The sequence below is a fragment of the Callospermophilus lateralis genome, chromosome 10 (genome assembly GCF_048772815.1).
Source record: "Callospermophilus lateralis isolate mCalLat2 chromosome 10, mCalLat2.hap1, whole genome shotgun sequence".
Lineage (NCBI taxonomy): Eukaryota > Metazoa > Chordata > Mammalia > Rodentia > Sciuridae > Callospermophilus > Callospermophilus lateralis.
The window spans coordinates 8895809-8914905 of NC_135314.1; the positions used below are offsets into that span (position 1 = coordinate 8895809).

At 40.2% G+C, this 19097-nt stretch overlaps 1 pseudogene; it reads left to right on the top strand.

The window, feature by feature from the left end:
• LOC143408753 (uncharacterized) overlaps positions 1–19097 on the top strand; it is a 197470-nt pseudogene that overhangs the window by 142419 nt on the left and 35954 nt on the right.

The window sequence follows — 19097 nt, forward strand, 5'->3', positions numbered from 1 at the left end:
CACATGAATTGCCACAGAATGGGATTGAAGAGAGTAAGCATTACCTGAGATGGAGAGACCATTTTTGTAATGTCAAAATTGTCAAGAAGACATAACAATTCTGAATGTGTCTGTACCCAATATAGACATCTTAATGCAAGAAGCGAAGTTTTAGAAATGAGACATTTAAAAAAGAAAAAGCTTTATTTATACCTGGTGATCTTAGTACCATTCTCTCAAGAACTAGACAATAATCAGTAAATCTATAAAAGAAATAAACATGCATTTATAGAATAAATAGCCAACAACCACAGAAACATAGCCTTTCATAGAATATCTATGCAATATTCACATGATAGACCACACTCTGTGTCATAAACTAAGTCTTGATGGATTTCTAAGAACTGAAATAGTATAGCATGTGCTGTCTGAGCACATCAGAATTAAGTTAGAAATCATTAACAAAACATCTGAAAAATCTCAACATATTTGGAAATTAAACTACATACTATTAAACTACCCATGGGTCACAATCTGGAATTTGGAAATTGTTTTGAACTAAATGATGTTGAAAATTCAAATTATATGAAAATGTATGAGATATATCTAAAGTAGTGTTTAGAGGGAAACAGATAGCTTTAGATGCTTGTACTAGGAAAGAGAAAAAAGAAAGATTCAAAATAAATGATATAAGAAGCTAGAAAAATGAAGAAAAACTGCCCTCAAATGAAGCAAAGCAATAATAAAGATAAGAGAAGATATGAACAAAATAGAAAATAGACCCTGAAATTGAGAAAATAGGTATAATTCAAATTGTTTCTTTGAAAATATTAACAAGACAATAAAGAACAGCTATTACTATATAAGGAATAAAAGAGGAAACAAATCTATATAATTAAAATAAAAATAAGAAAATACTAAAGATAGTTTTATACTAAGAAACTAGGAAAATGAATAAATTCTTGAACACAAATTAGTAGAATGTACACAAAAAGAAATAGAAATTCTAAATAGCCCTATATTGAATAAAGAAATAAAATTTATAATTTAAAATCTTTTCACAAAGTATCTCTAGTTCCATTTAGGTTTGGTGGTGAACTCGCTCAAATATGTAAGGAAGAGATTACACTAACCTTATACAAATTCTTTAAAAAATAGGTCAGATAGATCACTTCCCAAGAGGTCAGCATAACCTGATACCAAATTGTCAAGGACAATTCAAGAAAAGTAATTTAAAAAAAAAACCCTTTAAGCAATAATAACAAATTTAATTCACATTCTATTAAAAAGGATAGTAGGGCTGGGGTTGTGGCTTAGCAATAGAGTACTCACCTAGCAGGTGCAAGGCCCTTGGTTTGATCCTCAGCACCACATAAGAATAAATAAAATAAAGGTACTGTGTTCAACTACAGCTAAAAAAATAAATATTAAAAAAAGGATACTATATCATGTCCTTTATTTTTTCCCCCTGCCTAAACATTTTAAAAATTCTTCAATGTCATTCAGAGAATAAAGAACAAAAATTATATTTTCACCTCAGTAAATGAAGAAAAAAGTTAAAAAAAGAAACGAGGAATTTTCTGAGATTGATAAAAGGCATCTACAAAAATATACACTCCACACATAGTACCTAATTGGGAAGGAAGGAATGATTTTCCTTAAGATCGAAGTAAAGCGATGACTATTCTTTCTAGATAGGGCAGAAGGGTGGCAGGGGGTTAGAAATGATGGTGGAATGTGATGAGCATCATTATCCAAAGTACATGTATGAAGACACAGATTGGTGTGAATATACTTTATATACAACCAGAGATATGAAAAATGTGCTCTATATGTGTAATATGAATTGTAATACATTCTGCTGTCATATATAAAAAAAATCAATAAAAAAGGACATTATACTGGAGGTCCTAGCCAGCACCTCAAAGCTGGGTAGAAGACATCTACTGCCTGCTTTCACGGACAGGTGTATGAAAGAATCCTACTATGATCAAAAAGTGAGCTTAACAAGGCAACAGGATACAAGGTCAGTAAAAAATCTGCATATTTCTATACAGTAGATATACTACATATTTCTATAAAGCAATGATGATTAGATTTTTTTCTTTGATGGTTCTGGGGATTGACTCAAGGCCTTGCACATTCTAGATAAGTGCTCTACCCCTGAACTATTTCCCCAGCCTAGCAATGACAGTTGGAAAATGAAATATAAACTGTACCACTTATAACAGTGTAAAAAAAATCATACAAAGGACCTCTACACTGAATATTCAAAACAGTGATGAGGGAAAATAAAACAAAGAGATATATTATGTTCATAAATTTACTATTCAAAATTATTAGGTATCTTCTCTTCCCCTAAATGATCTATAGGTTCAGTGCAATCTCCCTTAAAATGTCCCAAGTCTTATCAGAGAAAACATTTGGTCCCTAGTTATTTGAGATTGGCTTACTTCACTTAGCATGATCTTCTCCAACTCTATCCATTTACCTGCAAATACCATAATTTTATTCTCTTTTAAAGCTGAGTGATATGCTGTTGTATGTATGTATCACGGTTCTTTATCCATTCATTTATTGAAGGGCATCTAGGTTGCTTCCACAGATTAGCAATTGTGAATTGTGCTGCTATAAACATTGAAGTGGCTGTCTCCCTGTAGTATGCTGTCCTTAAGTCTTTAGGGTGTAGACTGAGGAATCCATAATGGGGGAGGTGTGTGTGGGGAGGAGGCAAAGGGAAGGTTGGGAGGGGTCAAAGAAGTAGGAAAAACGGTGGGATGAGACGGACATCATTGCCCGAGGTACATGTATGATTGCATGAATGGTGTGACTGTACTTCACGTACAGCTAGAGAAGTGAAAAATTCTGCTCCATTTGTGTATAATGAATTGAAGAGCTTTCTATGGTCATGTATAACTGATTAGATCTAATAAATAAATAATAAGACAAAAATCATCTTCATAATTTCAAATTAATTTGTTAAAATATAATTTACATGCAACTTAATTTTTAAAGTTTAGTTACAGGGTTGAAAGATTGAGAGTTTATTATATTCAATAAGCATCAGAATAATACCACCAAAATATCATTACAAATACACTTTAAAAAAAAAACTCGTAACGACAAATATATATATAAAAGCTCCTATGCATTTAAATATATTTGGGAGCAAATGTGAATATGAATATATACATATAACATGTAATTTGTGGACTGTAAATATGAATATTTGATTTCTCAATGTGAGCACTCAAATATGTACACATATACATAAAACAATTTCAGTTGCTCTTAAGAAAAAAAATGTTCCAGGTCTTTTAAAAGCCCTTTCAAGGGAATTAAAAAATTCGTATGGAAATTCAAAGGACCTAGAATATTAGCCATCTAGGAAAAGAACAGAGGCTATATACTACCCTATTTATAAAGCAGTAGTCAAGGAAGAGCCAGCTTGGTATAATAGACAAATAGATACATGGAACAAAATAGCCCAGAATTTGACTCGTACTATGACCTTGACTAATCATATTTTATTCTTAATATATGGTATATTAAGCTAACGAAAACAGTGATTTCATGGAACTCAAGTATTTGTAAAATCCTATCCATTGAAACTTCTCTGGGGTTCTGTTCAGACCAGGTCCTTCCCAGTCAACCTGGAGAATCTAATTTTTGGCATTTCCGCATCCCAGTTATAGCACACTGATTTACAAACCCTGAACCGAGGCACCTGTATCAAGATGGAGGAACCTGAAAACTGAAAAAATGAAACTTGTTAGAAGATATATACAGTATTTATGTAGAGTTTATAAACTGGAGGACATTACTTTCAAATATTTATAGATGCACTACAATGTATCTCTGAAAGGGATACATACTTAATCCATGACAGTGATCATCTTTAGGGGTATATCAGGTTGCTAGGGTTGCTCTAACAAAATACATAAACTGGGAGATTATTTATTTATTTATTTTAGTTGTAGATTATTTATTTGTTTATTTTTATGCAGTGCTACAGATAGAACCCAGTGCCTCATACATGCTAGACAAGCGCTCTGCCACTGAGCTACAGCCCCAGACCTGGGGGGGAGTAACGACAAATATTAATGGTCTTGCAATTCCAGGAGACCAAAAGTCCATACCCCATATGACTTTATCTGAACGATTGTATTAACAATAGTCTTTTTCAATAAATAAGGTCACCTTCTGAGGTCCTGGAAATTAGGACTTTGACATATAAATTTTGAGGGTCCAGAGTTTGATCCATAACAGGAAGAAAGGGAAGTCAAGGGCACCTGAGCACACCCAGGGGCCTAATGTGTCTCAACTGTTTTTTATAAGAGAGATTTCAACTAAATATAACAGAATGATACAAAATGATGATGTTGCGTGATAGACATAATGTTCTTGTAATCTCATCCAAATGATGGAATGTTTTTATACTTTAGAAAGTTCTTTAAAAATAAGACAAAAACAAAACAAAACAAACAAACAAAAAACACAACTCCCTAGGATACCAGTAAAGGAGAGGAAGAAGGTGGAAAAGGAAGGAGGAGGGGAGGACGTGGGGAAGTATTGGAGAATGAAATCGACCAGATTATGCTACGACCATATATTAATATACCACAATCCTGCATATATATGTACATATATACCATAATATAATATAATATATGCGTACTACACATAATATAATTTATAATTATAATGCACATGATGCAATAATAATAATAGGAGGGAGATAAACAGAGTAAGCCAGTGGATCGGGGAGAGGAAGGAGGGAGGGAGGTCAGGTAGGGGGAATGAGATGGATCGTATTACGTGCAAGTATGAATATGGTATCATGAATCCTACTATTATGTATAATTATGATGCACCAATAAGAAATACAAATAATTTTTTTAAAATTCTGTTTTTTGAAAAAGCTCCTGGTTGCTTGTGCTTCACGGAGATCCTGGGAAAGTGAAGTGGAGGGGTGTGTGTCTAACTTGGCTTAAAGCAGGAAGGTAGAAGAGTTGAAGGAGAGTATCCTGGCTGATAAATCACTGGCTACTAGACTGACCAGGACAGCTGAACTGCATTGCACTGGGCATATTCAGCTGGGCATACTGAAATTGCTGAGTTCTTGCTGCAAGTTGGAGTGCCAGTGAATGATCAAGATGATGCAGGCTGGTCTCCTCTTCATATCACTGCTTCTGCTGCATGGGATGAAATTGTAAAAGCGCTCCTGGCAAAAGGTGCTCAAGTGAATGCCGTCAGTCAAGATGGCTGTACTCCCCTACCTTGTGCAGCTTCCAAAAACAGGCATGAGATTGCTGTTCATGTTTCTAGAAGGTGGGGCTAATCCAGATGCTCAGGATCATTATGAGGCTACAGCAATGCACTGGGCAGCAGCAGCCAAGGGTGACTTGAGATTGATTCACATCCTTCTGTACAGAGCATCCACAAACATCCAGGACACTCAGGGTAACGCTCCTCTGCACTTAGCCTGTGACTGAGGAGAAGCAAAGCTGCTGGCAAGTATATACATTAAGAATAAGGAAGAAAAGACACCCTGCAAGGTGCCAAAGGTGGCCCGACTTTGATACTCAAGAGAACGGTAGAAGGTGAGGCAGCTTGGACATATTCTTACTTTGTATGTTTTGTGGTCTCCAGGGTCCCAGAACTAAGGTACTTGCACACAAAGTATTTTGTATGTATTATGTTTCTCACCTTCAAATTGTACCAGTGTATTATAGTGTTCCTGCTGACGTACTTGTTCTAAGCTTACAACTTGTTTTCCAGGCATTGAATAACTGTTGAGATTGTTGTACTGTTGTCATTTGTTATTCTGCATTAAATTTTGATTAATTCTCAGTAAGTGATTCCATGGCTGTTGCGGGTCTTCATCGTCCTCTGGTGTACCTTCTCTCCCCCTCTGAAGCAGAAACATCCCAATAGTAAACAGACCAGTTTTTCTGTCAGATGTTTCTAGGTAGATTTTGTATGTTCCTCTATAGAGTTGAAACACATCTTAACTTGTTTTCTAAGCTCACTCAGAGTGCTATGCCAAACATTTCTGTTTTTTTCAACTATGAGGATCAATTTATTTTTGTTAGAAGAGGAATATTGATGTATTTTATTGGACCAAATTTTAAGTTGGCAGGTATGCCCTAACTCTGTGTACCATCTCTCTTTCTGATAAGCTGTTTTCCTCCAAAACGAGATGTATTGTATTTAAAAAGGAAACATTAAAGTGCCTGTATTGGTCCACAATGTATTGAAAAGAATATCAAACTTGTTCAAGGGATATGTAACCAAAAGGTATTTTGATTTGTATTTCAGGAACTAAAAACATAAAATATTGAAAGAATCTCCCAATTTTTCTTACAAGTTAATCAGATGTTCACCTTAGACCTTAAAATCAAGAGTAAAGACATTTCTAAGTTTTGAAAAAAAAAAAAGCTCCTAAGTGGTTCTAATGGTTTGTAACAGATTGGGAAATGACGTAAACGAGAGGGCTCCTCTCCTAGAAAGATTGCCCAGGATGGGAGAAAGGCACCTAAGGTTCACGCTCAGGTATGAGCCACTCTTAGAAAAGAGGGTCCGAGCCATGCTGAAGTCCTCTAGGCATCTGAAGCAGAAGCAAGTGGTGGAAGCTTTCATGACACTCGATTTCAGCTCAATATAACAAAACACTTGCTGATCCACCTGAACTGTCCACAAGGGAGATGTGTAGGGCATAATGTCACATCACTGAGAACTTGAGGGTCTCCAGCCAGCTAGCCCTGAGGTTCTTCACCATCTGACCTTCTGTGCCTCTGCAGAAGTCTCCAGAATCTTACCCTGGAACCCTGTGCCAGGAGAAAAAAAATGGAGGTACCATTAGTTTGCTGTTTTCTGCTTTTGAAGAATTATGCTACTCCTGATGTCCACAATGTCCTGTTTAAGTCCTCACAATCAGCATACCAATTGATTCTTTTTTTAAGGTATTTTTTAGTTGTAGATGGACACAATATCTTTATTTATTTATTTTATGTGGTGCTAAGGATCAAACCCAGTGCCTTACCTGTGTGAGGCAGGTGCTCTACCACTGAGCCACAGCCCCAGCCCTGCATTGATTCTTGAATCATGTTGGAAATTATTTAGCAAAGTTGACCTTGTTCTTTTTGAAAATTGGGACATGTGCTCTTCATCCTTCTCAATATTTCTCCCACTCTCTGCATCCCCTTGGTGATCACTAAGGAGTTAGTGATCATGCCTGCTACACGGCTCTTCCTAGAGTTGGGTTTTTAGGAATAACTAGAGAGAAGAGGCATAAGGTGGGGGTTCACTCTGCAGCTTTCCAAGTTCACAAATCTTGGCTCAGTCACTCATTTGTTGAATGCTACATGCAGCCTGTGGACACTCAGTTCTCTCTGGGAACTTAATTTCCTAATTCAGAGAGTGGCTGTGGAGATGGAATGAGAATGCATATGACACGGGATACACAGTAAGTACTCAGTCAGTGTCAAACATCACCCAGTCTAGGTGATGGCTTCATCAGAGCACCAAGTCCTCCCAGGACCAAGGGAACTCTCAACAGAAGAAGTGGATACAAAACAGGAGCTTCCATTGTTAGTTCCCATCTCTTTCCATGGCCCATCACATAGACCCTCCTTCTACCCACTCCATTTGGATCTTGGAAACTATTAAAATACATAAGCTTCTGTTTTTTTCATCCCTGTGACCAAAATACCAGACAAAAACAATTAGAGGAGGAAAAGTTTATTTGGCTCACAGTTTCAGAGATCTCAATCCGTAGATGGCTGATTCCATAACTCTGGGCCCAAGGTGAGGCAGAACATCATGGTGGAATGTGGAGAAGAAACGCAGCTCAGGATCTGACCACCAGGAAGCAGAGAGAGCCCCACTCACCAGGGACAAAATATAAACCCCAATGGCACACTTCAGTGGCGGTCTTCCTCTAGCCATACCCCCATCTGCCCACAGTCACCACCCACTGAATACATTCAATGGGATTAATGCACTAATGAGAATAAAGTTCTATAACCCAATTATTTCACTCTAAACGTTTTTGTGCTGTCTCACTCATGAACTTTTGTGGGACACCTCACATCTGCACTTCAGATTTTTCAATTTCATTGCAAGATGCTACTACTGGGTATAAGTCCCTTCTTCCCTTCTGCTGCCCAGGTCTTTGAGTAACCCCAGCTCCCTGGAAGACCTTGGTCTGTCCTTCTCATCCTTGGAGAGAAGGCTCCTTCGTTTTTCTCATCAAAAACATTCCCAGTTTTTCATCAGAACTTCATTTATCCCTTGTTCCTTCTTCAAATAACGCTGTTTCCTTTGTTATGAAGGGGAAAACAAAACCATCTCCAACAGTCTTTGGAACACGGTAGGTGTTAAATGAAACTTCTGTTTTCTTTAATTCTTTTGCAACATTTAAAACATTATTTTCTTCCAAGATTTCCCTTCTTCTTCTTCCAAACATCTGTTTGGATTCACAGTAACAATTCTTTGTATGTCTCTGGGAGATGAAATTAACTCTGGGAGTACGGGGGTAGAAGAGAAAGAGGAGTTGGAGATGGCTCTCGGTTTCATAGCCTGGGGACCTGGGAATTGGTAATGGCTTTTACAGAAAGGAGGGAGAATGGAACAGGCTTTATGGGGAGGAGAGGTTGCTTGGTTTTTATGATGTTGGATTTCATGTACTGGTGAGACCTGCTGGTGTATCAGAATCTGCTCAGCAGATAGTTGATGGCGCTCCACACTCCGGAGTGTCCAGTGGATAAGGCAGGGATAACAGGAGTGTTAGTCACGAGGAAATCACAAGGAAGAACAGTGTAGGAGGGGGCAGGTATCAGCTGACAGTACTCCGGAAAACTGGCTTTATCCTGGTGGGGGAGGAATTTGGTCCTCTGAAGACAGAAGAGAAATCATCAGAGATAAGAGCAGAATTAGATGAGCATTTGTCATGGAAGAGACTCAAGGGGAACATTAAATAATTTAAACACTTTTGCAACAAATGGCTTAGAGGATTTCAAGATGAAAACCGAGAAAGCTTATTGGGTTTTTCCCTCGGCAGAGCAACAATAGAATCACCCAGCAGACACACCACTCACCTCTTTCCCAATACATCACTTCAACAGTGACTAGCTCTAGGAGACATTGGAATTTGTTACACCCCTCTTCTAAATGGAGGGAAAGGAAGCTATGTGGATAGGTGGAAAGACTCGACAGCATTAGCCTTTGAAAGAACTGGGGCTGTTACTTTTGGTACTTGGTGGCAAACCGAGAGTTTCTTCTTATTTCATTGCTATGGAAAACTTTTCTCTAGTATGAAGTTGCAGAGTTAGAGAAGGACATCCCGGGCATTGAGGAAGTCATGTGGGGAGTGCAAACTACTCTTTCAGGGAATTGAGCAGGTAGAGGGAGTAACCAAGGGTATGCTGGAGAAAAAGTCACTGCGGATGGGGAGACAGATGTAGGGAGATGAGATGGCATCAGCAGAAATGACAAGAGACCGCACCGCAGGCTTTTGTAACTTCCTTGGGAAAGTTCTGTTACAATGGGGCTGAGTTCTTCCAAGACAAGGGTAGGAACAGGCTGACAAGGGCCAAAAATGCCCATTGTGATCAGGAAGCAGAGGAGACATCTTGGAGCATGATAGCAGGAGGAGGCTAGGTTGGGGACAGCAAAAAAGATGAGACTCGTGAAGAAATGAGTGTTTTGAGAGGACAAATGGAGAGAGATGGAAAGAGGCTACTCCACCAAAGGGAGCACCCCACAAAGTGTGCACTGGGGCCCCGACTTCTGATGGTGAAAGAACTGGCAATGCCTGACCAGATGCTTGGCTGGATACGGTTTCAGTGGAAACCTTGTCACGGGGCATGGTATGTTGGACTTGCCGTTCCATAATGCAGTGGACGTGAAGGTGCTGCTGGACTTGGTAATTTGCAATATATTTCTTGGACTATTGGACATTTTGGATTTGAGTTTCATTTGGTGGTACTGTATGGAAATGCATAGGTCAAACCAATTTCAATTTCAAATATTAACACAACTAGAAGTTCCTTGTGTCTTAATTAGGGGTCATCAACTCTCTTGTAAAGTGGTCCCTGTCAGGCCTGCCTGGGGTAATTTGGGGAGTTCAGTGAAGCTTAAAATGAAGGATTTGATAGTCAGTTTTTTTTTCAGTCATATTGTTTTGTTCTCTAGCAAATAATGGGTAGCCCAGACTCCAATTAGAGCAGTATTCAAATAATTTCATATTTGCATGTTTGAATTGACCGTCTATGGGAAGGAGAGGCCAGGCCATGCAGATCTCCAATTATTCAGAGCAATTAGAAGAGATGATCAGACATTTCTGAGGTCTCATTAGCAGACGTGCTGCCTGCTCCGACATCTCCACAGATCACAGCGGCAATCGGGCCTGGCCGCCCACATTCTCTTTCTGGAGAGTTCTGCAGACAGTGACTCACTTGAGTCATACAAAAGTAGCTATTTTTCACTGGTGATTTCTGATTTCCCTCTGAAAAGTCATTCATTACTGCCTTTCGTCTAAAATATATTTTGCAAATACCAATGTCTTTTTCTTCCTAAAAGCTCTCTAATTTTTGTTTTTGATCTAAATCTTTTTTCATCTTGGTACTTAATACCAGACTGTAGTGGCATTAAACTTGGTGCTTAGAAGACTAACTTTTGGAAAATGAGGCATCCAGCATTTTATGTTTTGGTGCCTTCAACCATGATTGCTATTTGCACTGATAGATGCTTTAGGAATAGATCAGGGTTTTGATGCTACAAATGCTCAAGTTGGCACTTGCTACCAGTTTCCAAACTAGGTATTTCCCCCATAATGACACGCAAGCCCCTCACTGGCATAGTCTCCATGCCACCCCCCAAACCACTGAGCAGATTCAGAGTGATGGTTTCCTTTTCCTTGCATACAATGTCACCATGCAGGGCCTGGCCTTAGAAGGCACTCCTACATTCCAAAATCCAGAGAGAGCAAAGCAATCCTTAGCATTTCCAAGCTTCCATATTTAATTTCCTTGTGAAGCAGAGGTGAGGTGGAAGGGGATTAGAAGCCGTAGTGCTTGTGATTCACTGATGCTCCTGGACCAGCTGAACCTGATTTAATCCTCTCCTGTTCTGGGGGCCCCATGTGCTGCCTATCTGGTGACTTCTCCCGGGGAAGGGAAATGTCTGTGTAAGATCCAGGTCTGCTGAATGGCTGGTGAGCACCTCACTCTGGCCTTAGTTCAGGGATGAGCAAGGGCAGGGCATAGATGAGGCTGAAGGCATTGGTCTGGTCCTTGTCTTTGTGGAGAGTTCTTGATTACTTGCTGTGATTGTCTCGTCTGTCGTTCTTTCTCGTTCCTGTGGTCTCTCTTGCTCTTCCTCTATGTCCTCCCCAGCATACAAGACCGTGGAACAAGACATCTGATACAAACAGTGGCTGATGGGAAAGGAGTTTTTTTTTTTTGAATCCCAACTTCCAGAAGTCCCCAGGAATCAAGTGTCTGCTGTATAATACAACTGCTATTGGTAGAGAAGCAGCTCACATGATATTGTTTGATCAAACTGACTCTTAATATACCAACTTCAACTTCCAGAAGTTTCCTTGGATGTTTGACTGCTTATGTGTTTTCTTCCTACTCCTGGAAAATTTCTTATGTATTTATTCTTTGAGTACAGAAGAGGCAATTTGCTAACAAAAACATCTCGTGTTAAGTAAATGTGGCCTTTTGAAAGAAGTCCTAGCAATTTTTTTTTTTTTAAATATTTATTTCCCGCCAGTGCTACGCAAGCACTCTACCGCTGAGCCACAATCCCAGCCCCAGCAATTTCTTAAATGTAATGAAACCTAATAAAAAATGGTCCATCTTTAAGACATGGGCTCTTGGTCTTTTGTTTTGGATCTGGTGGAGTTCTCCTCGTCTGGATCCAGTCATTCCAGTGTCCCACTTTTGTTTTCTTCTAGGAAAAAGACTTCTGAGAGCCATACTTGCTACCTGGCCTCAGAAACATCACAAATGTGTCCCAGTGAGCTTGAGTGAGAATGCAGTGTTTGGAGTCCTCAGCCTGCAGATTGCAGCCGCCTGTGAGGAAAGGTGTCATGAAAATCCTACAAATCGACACCTTTTGCTATTTATGGTGCTAACCAAGGAGAGGAAGCTCACCGATGAGGGGTAGGGGTGGGGGGTTCTGGGTTCTTTGCAAATCTGTCCAGGATCTTCATTAAACCCTGTTTCACACTGAGTTCCTCTGAAACCCTGCAAGGCCAGACCAACCTACATCAATTTGTTTTATTTATTATTTTACAAATACTTTATTTCTCGATCAAACTAAATGGTTTTGTACAGGATAAAAACAAAAATTTCATTGTCAAAGGTTAGATATTTTTCATCATAGGCATCTATCGTTAGAGGCGTAATAACTGTAAGCATCATATCACAGGAAATTCCAGGGAAGTAGTGCCAGGAGGAAGTGCACAGATCACTCAGGCTGCATGCTGCATCTCTAAGGAGGAGCACAAGATGCCCCAATAGCCAAAGGTGACACAGCAAAGTGGGGAGGGGCAGAACTGCCACCAGGCCTGGGGTTCTGGTTTCTAAGCCCATGCTATTCCGACTTTGCTCTGCAGAAACCTGTGATCTGTTTCCCCTGAGTTGGAGATCTGAGTGAACTCCATCTCGTTTGCAAATGCAGTAGCCCCATTATCTGTGGGCTTTGCTTTCTGTGGTATCTGTGCCCACGGTTTGTGTTACCCATAGTGAGTACAGTCCAATAATATTAACACTCATGCTTCCAAGAGGGAGACCATGTTCACATAACTTGCATTGTGGCCTATTGTTATAATTGTTGCATTTTATTATTATTTCATTATATTCTTATATTGAATTACAGTACATTTTCATAGATTTAAAATTTAGGTTTTTCTGAGTTAAGATCTGTTCTTTATATAAAATTATAAGATTTGGCACAGTGTAACGAACATATCCATGCTAGCTCAGTGAAGATGAGAGAATATTTACTACAATTACTATTAGTGACTTAAACTCCAGGACAGTTCTAAAGATATGAAATTCAAATGTAACTTTTTCATTTGTGATCATTCCTTCATGGGAGTTTCACTTATGCGTAGTAAGAGTAAGCTCTGGCTTTGCTTAGTTTATACATTAAGCTTTATCTTAGTGTGTCTCTATTATGGTCTGGATCTGGAATGTCCTCCAAAAACTCATGTGTTGAGGCTGCAGCCCTAGTGCAGTGATCCTCAGAGGTGGGGCTTTGGGGAAGTGATTGGATGATGAGAGCTCAGACCTCATCAGTGGATTAATCCACTGAGAGAGCTGAAGGAAAGTGGTGGATACTGTAGGCAGTTGATCCTGGTTGAAGGAAGTAAATCACAGGTGCGTGCCCCAGGGGACTGAATCTTGTCCCTGGACCTTACCTCACTGTCTCTCTGCTTCCTGGATGGCATGAGTTGAGCAACTTTCCCTGCCACACACTTCTGCCATGATGTGTGTGCCTTGCGGCCAGCCAACATGAACTAAAACCTCTGAAACCATGAGCCAAAATAAATATTTCCTTTTCTAAGTTGTTTTTCTCAGGTAATTTTCACTATGATGAAAAGCATAGTATGTACATGAAAAACCCATCTCTACAGGTTCAGATCTATCCAGGGTTTCAGTATCCACTGGGGGTCTTGGACTGTATCCCTTGGGACTCTTAACACCAAGATAAATGTCAAATTCATTTTTAAAATTCTGAGAGGTAGGAATTAAATATGTGCCTTGCAGAGAACACCTTTTAAAAACAAATTATTAAAAAGTATCACAAGGAAGCCTTTGAGGAATGCATAAGTGACTTTCTCATGACCCAACTATCACATCTGATAGTTACATTTTAAAATTCCTGTCGTAAGAGCTCAACTAGAGTTCAAGCCATTGACTGTCACTGTAGTCAACATTCTTTCGGACACTGTTTTCAATGTGCCTGCTCAGATACATGTGTTATACTGTGCTAAATTTCATGATTTTACTAAATAATGAGTCTTAATTTTGAAAAACAATATTTAAATCCCCATATATGAAATCCAAGTATACTATTTGATATTCAACAATAATAATAAAACCAAACAATAAAATAAATAAACATTGAAAGCATGGGAATTCCAAACTTGACTTTCTGGTTGTTCTAGCCTGTTAGGAAATCTGTTGTCTCTAAGATGCAATCTCTGGAATGACCTTTGCCTTTTTGCTACCACGCTGAAGCTGAGAATTCACCTTTCAGTGTTGGTCTGAGATCCTTCTCATCAACGTCACTGTGGGAGGTTCATCCTTGATTTCAACTCCATTTATCACCAAAGGAAAGAGATACTTATTCACAAAATACTCAGAAATTGTCAGAGAAACAGAAATTGGAAGGCACCAGGGGTTAATAGGTGAGGGAATCTGTCATGAGTAAAGAATTGTGAAGTTTGGAGCGAATGTGGGAAAAACCTGTTGTTGAGAGCCACAGCCGAGTCAGAATGATGCCTGGCATATTGCCAGAGGGAATGGTTGAAAGGTGCCAGCGAACCATTGAGATGATGATTTGAGTTAAGCTGTATATAATTGCTGTGATGCTGGATTGATTGAGTTGTATATGGACCCTGCTCAGGGAATAGGGTGGCTCTGGAGGAATCTGCCTCGGTGCCCGCTACTTTGGAGTTGCGTGGGTTCGGGGAGATTGGGAACGAGCTCGGAGCCCGGTGGAAGGAGTGTGTTCCCGAGTAGTGCGTGTGCAGTGTGGGTGAGAGTTGAGGAATAAAGAGTTGCTGTTTGAACCTACAAGGCTTTGTGGCGGCTTGGTTATTTGTGCCCAGCCAGACTGCGGCAACCTGTGAGGAATAAAGAAAAATTTTAAAATAGAAACGTCAGTGCTCCCACTCCTGGGTATTTATCCAAAGGAAGCATCTCAAGAAGGTGTCTGCACTCCAAGTTCACTGCGGCAGGGTCCACAACACCTGAGGCGCAGAAGCAGCCTGAATAGCCGCTGGTGGATGAATGGATCAGGAAACTCGGCACAGAGACATGGTGGGATGCTGTTCACCAAAGGAAGGAACCCGGAAATCTGTGACAACATGGAAGAACCCAGATGACATTATGCTAAGTGCAACAAGCTAGTGAGAGAAAGGCACATGTTGACTGAGTTATTTAAAATAGCTAAACTCACAAAAGCAGAGAATAGCATCATGGGTGACTGGAGTTAGGGAGCAGAGAAGTCGGGAGTTTCTACTCAGTGGTATAAATTCAACTATAAATAAGTGCTTGAGATCTTCCTTACAACACTGTGCCTATAATTAGCAATATTGTGTTGTACAGTTAGAAATTTGTCAGGAGGGTGGGCCTCATGTTAAGTATATACCTGCTGAAGGATCAGAGGCACTGACAAGCCAGGGTCCAGACAGAAGATCAGCTTTCCCTTATGCGGATGTGCAAGGATCAATTCCATTAAAGGCAGCAATTCAGCAATCTAGGCACCTGTAACAGGAAGGGGATCTTCCTCCAATCCTGAAGTAGTCACCATGGGGTTTGTTGAGATCAGTTAATAGGCTCCTACCATCCGTCCCCTAGATTTTTCTGCAGATTCAGAAGCACAGTCCTGATTAGAACAGATCCCCCTTGACCCTGCAGAATCCTCTCTCACGCTGATCTTAGAGCCGCCATATATAAGATTTAACTTTTTCAGTGTCCGATGTGTATCATTATGGTAATGCCCTTTTTAATGTTTTGATCTTGAAACTCGATGAACTTCTCAAATAATGATTTGTCCATGTTTACCTAATTCTTATTCATTGGTGTGTGTCTAGAAGAAATCATTATTAAACCTAGTTCATGGACTGCTCTCACTAAGAGTTAAATAATAAATAATGCATTTCTACTTCAATTAATCTACTTAGACATCTCACAGGGCTAGTACTTCGGTGGAAATGTTCTAATCTATAGAATCAACCCCCAACAAGACTCTGCCTTGACATTTTGAGTTCCCTAACACAGGGCTTTTAATTCCAGGTGCGAGGTAAATGGGTAATTTATGTGGCCATGTTCTGCCACTGGGCTCAGAGTAGGAGAAGCCCTGTGATGGCAGCAGATCTACTCAAGGCAGAATTTGGAATGAATGTCCTCCCTCCAGGAGAGGTTTTGGGGTTTTTTCCCCCCTTAATCTTATGTGCTTTTACATTTTCTCTCCAGTGTAATGATCTGCAAGTACCCAAGACTTTCTAAAAGTGCTGGTGTCTTTTCACCCTACCTTGGGTTGAGTAGTGATCCAAACTCTACCATTTTATTAGTACTGTTAAAAAATTGTGAATTGAAAGTCTGAGGGCTCAAAAATAACCCCAAAACGTTAATGCAATATGAGCTGTTACTTTTGTGTATTTCCTTTGGTATCTCGTCAATACAGAGATTTCTGTGGCTGAAATCCGAGTGTGCATGTCATTTTCCAGCTCTCTTTAGTAGTCACGATGTTGAGAACATTTGCATGTGTCAAGAGGCTTTGTAATTGTGTCAATGTTAAGTGTGATGCTGTTCCCCAACTAGAGGGTGCCGCGTGGTCTAACTCTCCCATGCCTTGTGGAACTTCAGTTTGCCTTCAGGTTGCTGTTTCTGTAAGTGATGCTAACGTGGATGATTTTGTGCACAGAAGTTTTCTTTTTTGCTTTTCTGTGGAATCCAGGGTCCAAAGACATAGCACCCAATTGCTACATGGAACTAAAAGTCCCCAGAGTTTTTCCAGGATTAGGTGTTATCACTTTTTAAAGAAATTTAGTAATATAATAAAGATAGATTTATTATTTTATTTTATTTTTTGGTACTGGATATTGAACCCAGGGGTGCTTAACCTCTGAGCCACGTTCCCAACCCTTTTTATATTTTATTTAGAGACAGGGTCTCACTAAGTTGCTTAGGGCCTTGCTAAGTTGCTGAGGCTGGCTTTAAACTCGTGATCCTCCTGCTTCAGCCTCCCAAGTTGCTGGGATTATAGGCGTGCACGACTGCACCCAGCAAGTTCTTATTTTTAATTTGTAGTGAGGTTGAGCCTTTCCCCTTTTTATGTTCACTGACTTTATTTCATCCTGTGCTTCTGCCTACCATTAGAGTCGGTATCTGCTGGGAAACCTGCTTTATTATTTTAGGAGATTTCTTCTACATTTTGCAGAATTTCTAACTGTGTGTATAAGAAAGTTGGAGGTTCAAAGGCAACAAATCAGAATTAAAGGTAATTAATGCACATTTCACATGCTGCTCTCGTCAAGGGCTGAACATCTGTGCTTTTTCAAGTAGAGGAGAGAAGTTCCCTGGAGGCAACATCTGTCTTGTCCTGTTTGTCCTGCGTTGCACAGGGTTCTTCCTGGAAGATTCTCTATAAACTGTTGTGAGGTTGGCCTGGGGACTTTTATCACATTATCTCTGTTCACCCCAAGCACCCCCCCTACCAGAACATTACACTCCTTGGCACCCTCCACGTCGTCTGACGTCACTTCTTGGTTGAGTTTGCGTTTCCTTGTTTGGGCTGCATCTCCGTCTGCGCTCACCTCTGTTGGGGCTCCTCCACCCTGGAGTGACTTGCTCACCCCTCAGTTTCCCTGGTGGGCTGTGAGTTCTTCTGAGAAGACAGGGGCCTGTGCACGGTCATCTCTGCATCTTCAGTACATACAGTGGGGACAGAAAGAGTTTGAGTGCTCAATAAGTGCTTAACGGTATTCAACCAATGCTTGCAGGTGCTCAATAAATCCTCAAGGGATTAGATTTCATGTCAATATTATTTCTGAAATTCTATCACATCGTCTCTCTAATGTCTGCGTCCACCTTTAGACTTAAAGGGCCTGGCCTGTTGGTGGAGGCCAGCATCCCCCTGTGTGCCTTGGCAGGCAGGCCTCTTCCCCTCTGCGTGGGACCGGCCCAGGGCCACTCCTCTCCTTAGAGCCTCTCTGACATAGACCAGGCTTAATTCTTTGTCTTTGAGCCCTACCTCATGATCAAAGTGACTTCGAGAACTGAACTATGAACTACTTTATTTTTTTTACATTTTACACTTTTTACTGTTGCAAGATAGTTCCACATAACAGTGGGATCATGGTTACATGTTCACACATGTACACAACAAAATTGGGGGATCCCAAACCGCCCCTTTCCCTTCCCTCTTCTGCTCCTTCTGGTCCCCTTCTTTACTATACTGTGTGCCTTATATTTCATCAGATCTTCCACCTCTTCCCTTTTTCCTCTCTAGATTTCAGATGAGAGAAAACATAAATCCTTCACTTTCCGAGTCTGGCATATTTTGTTTTTAAAATAATGCTTTTGAATTTTATCCATTTTCCTGCAGATGACAGTTGATTTCTTCTTCATTTCTTTATCTACTCATCTGTTGAGGGACATCTAGGGAGATTCCGTGATTTGGCTATCGTGGATTATGTGGCTATAAACACGGGTGTGCATGCCTCTCTACAGTGTGCTAATTTTAGTTTTTTAGGATAAATACCGAGGAGTGGTGATGCTGGGCCATATGGTGGTCTGGTGCCTAGTCTTTTGAGGAATCTCGATACTGATATCCATAGTGGTTGTACTAATTTCAGTCCCACCGACAGTATTTAAATGTCCCTTTCCCCGCCACATCCTCACCAACATTTATTATTACTTGTATTCTTGATGATTGCCTTTCTAACTAGAATGAGATGAAATTTCAGTACAGTTTGATTTACATGGAGTATGAAAGTGAATTAGCCTTGGCTATGCTTTCTCTCCAGTGGTCTCACCACGCATGCTCCTCTAAAAGGTCTGGCTCCACCCTGCACACTACCAAGTAATGTCACTGTGCTGCAGAACACTTGGAAACATATATGTGCACAGCACAAAACTTCCCAGACTTCAGAAGGAGATTCACACACGTCCATCTTCCTGTGGGAGAACAAGGATAAAACTCAAATAGACTCATTCTTTGCCCCACACGAACACATTTAGCAGATCCAATCAGATACCAGAGAGAGTCCAGAATAGCAATGAGATGAATCCACAAGGTTCCCAAAAAGGGAGGTTTTGCAATTCGTTGCCGGGGAAAACTCGACTAGATGCCTTGAAAGAAATTAAGAT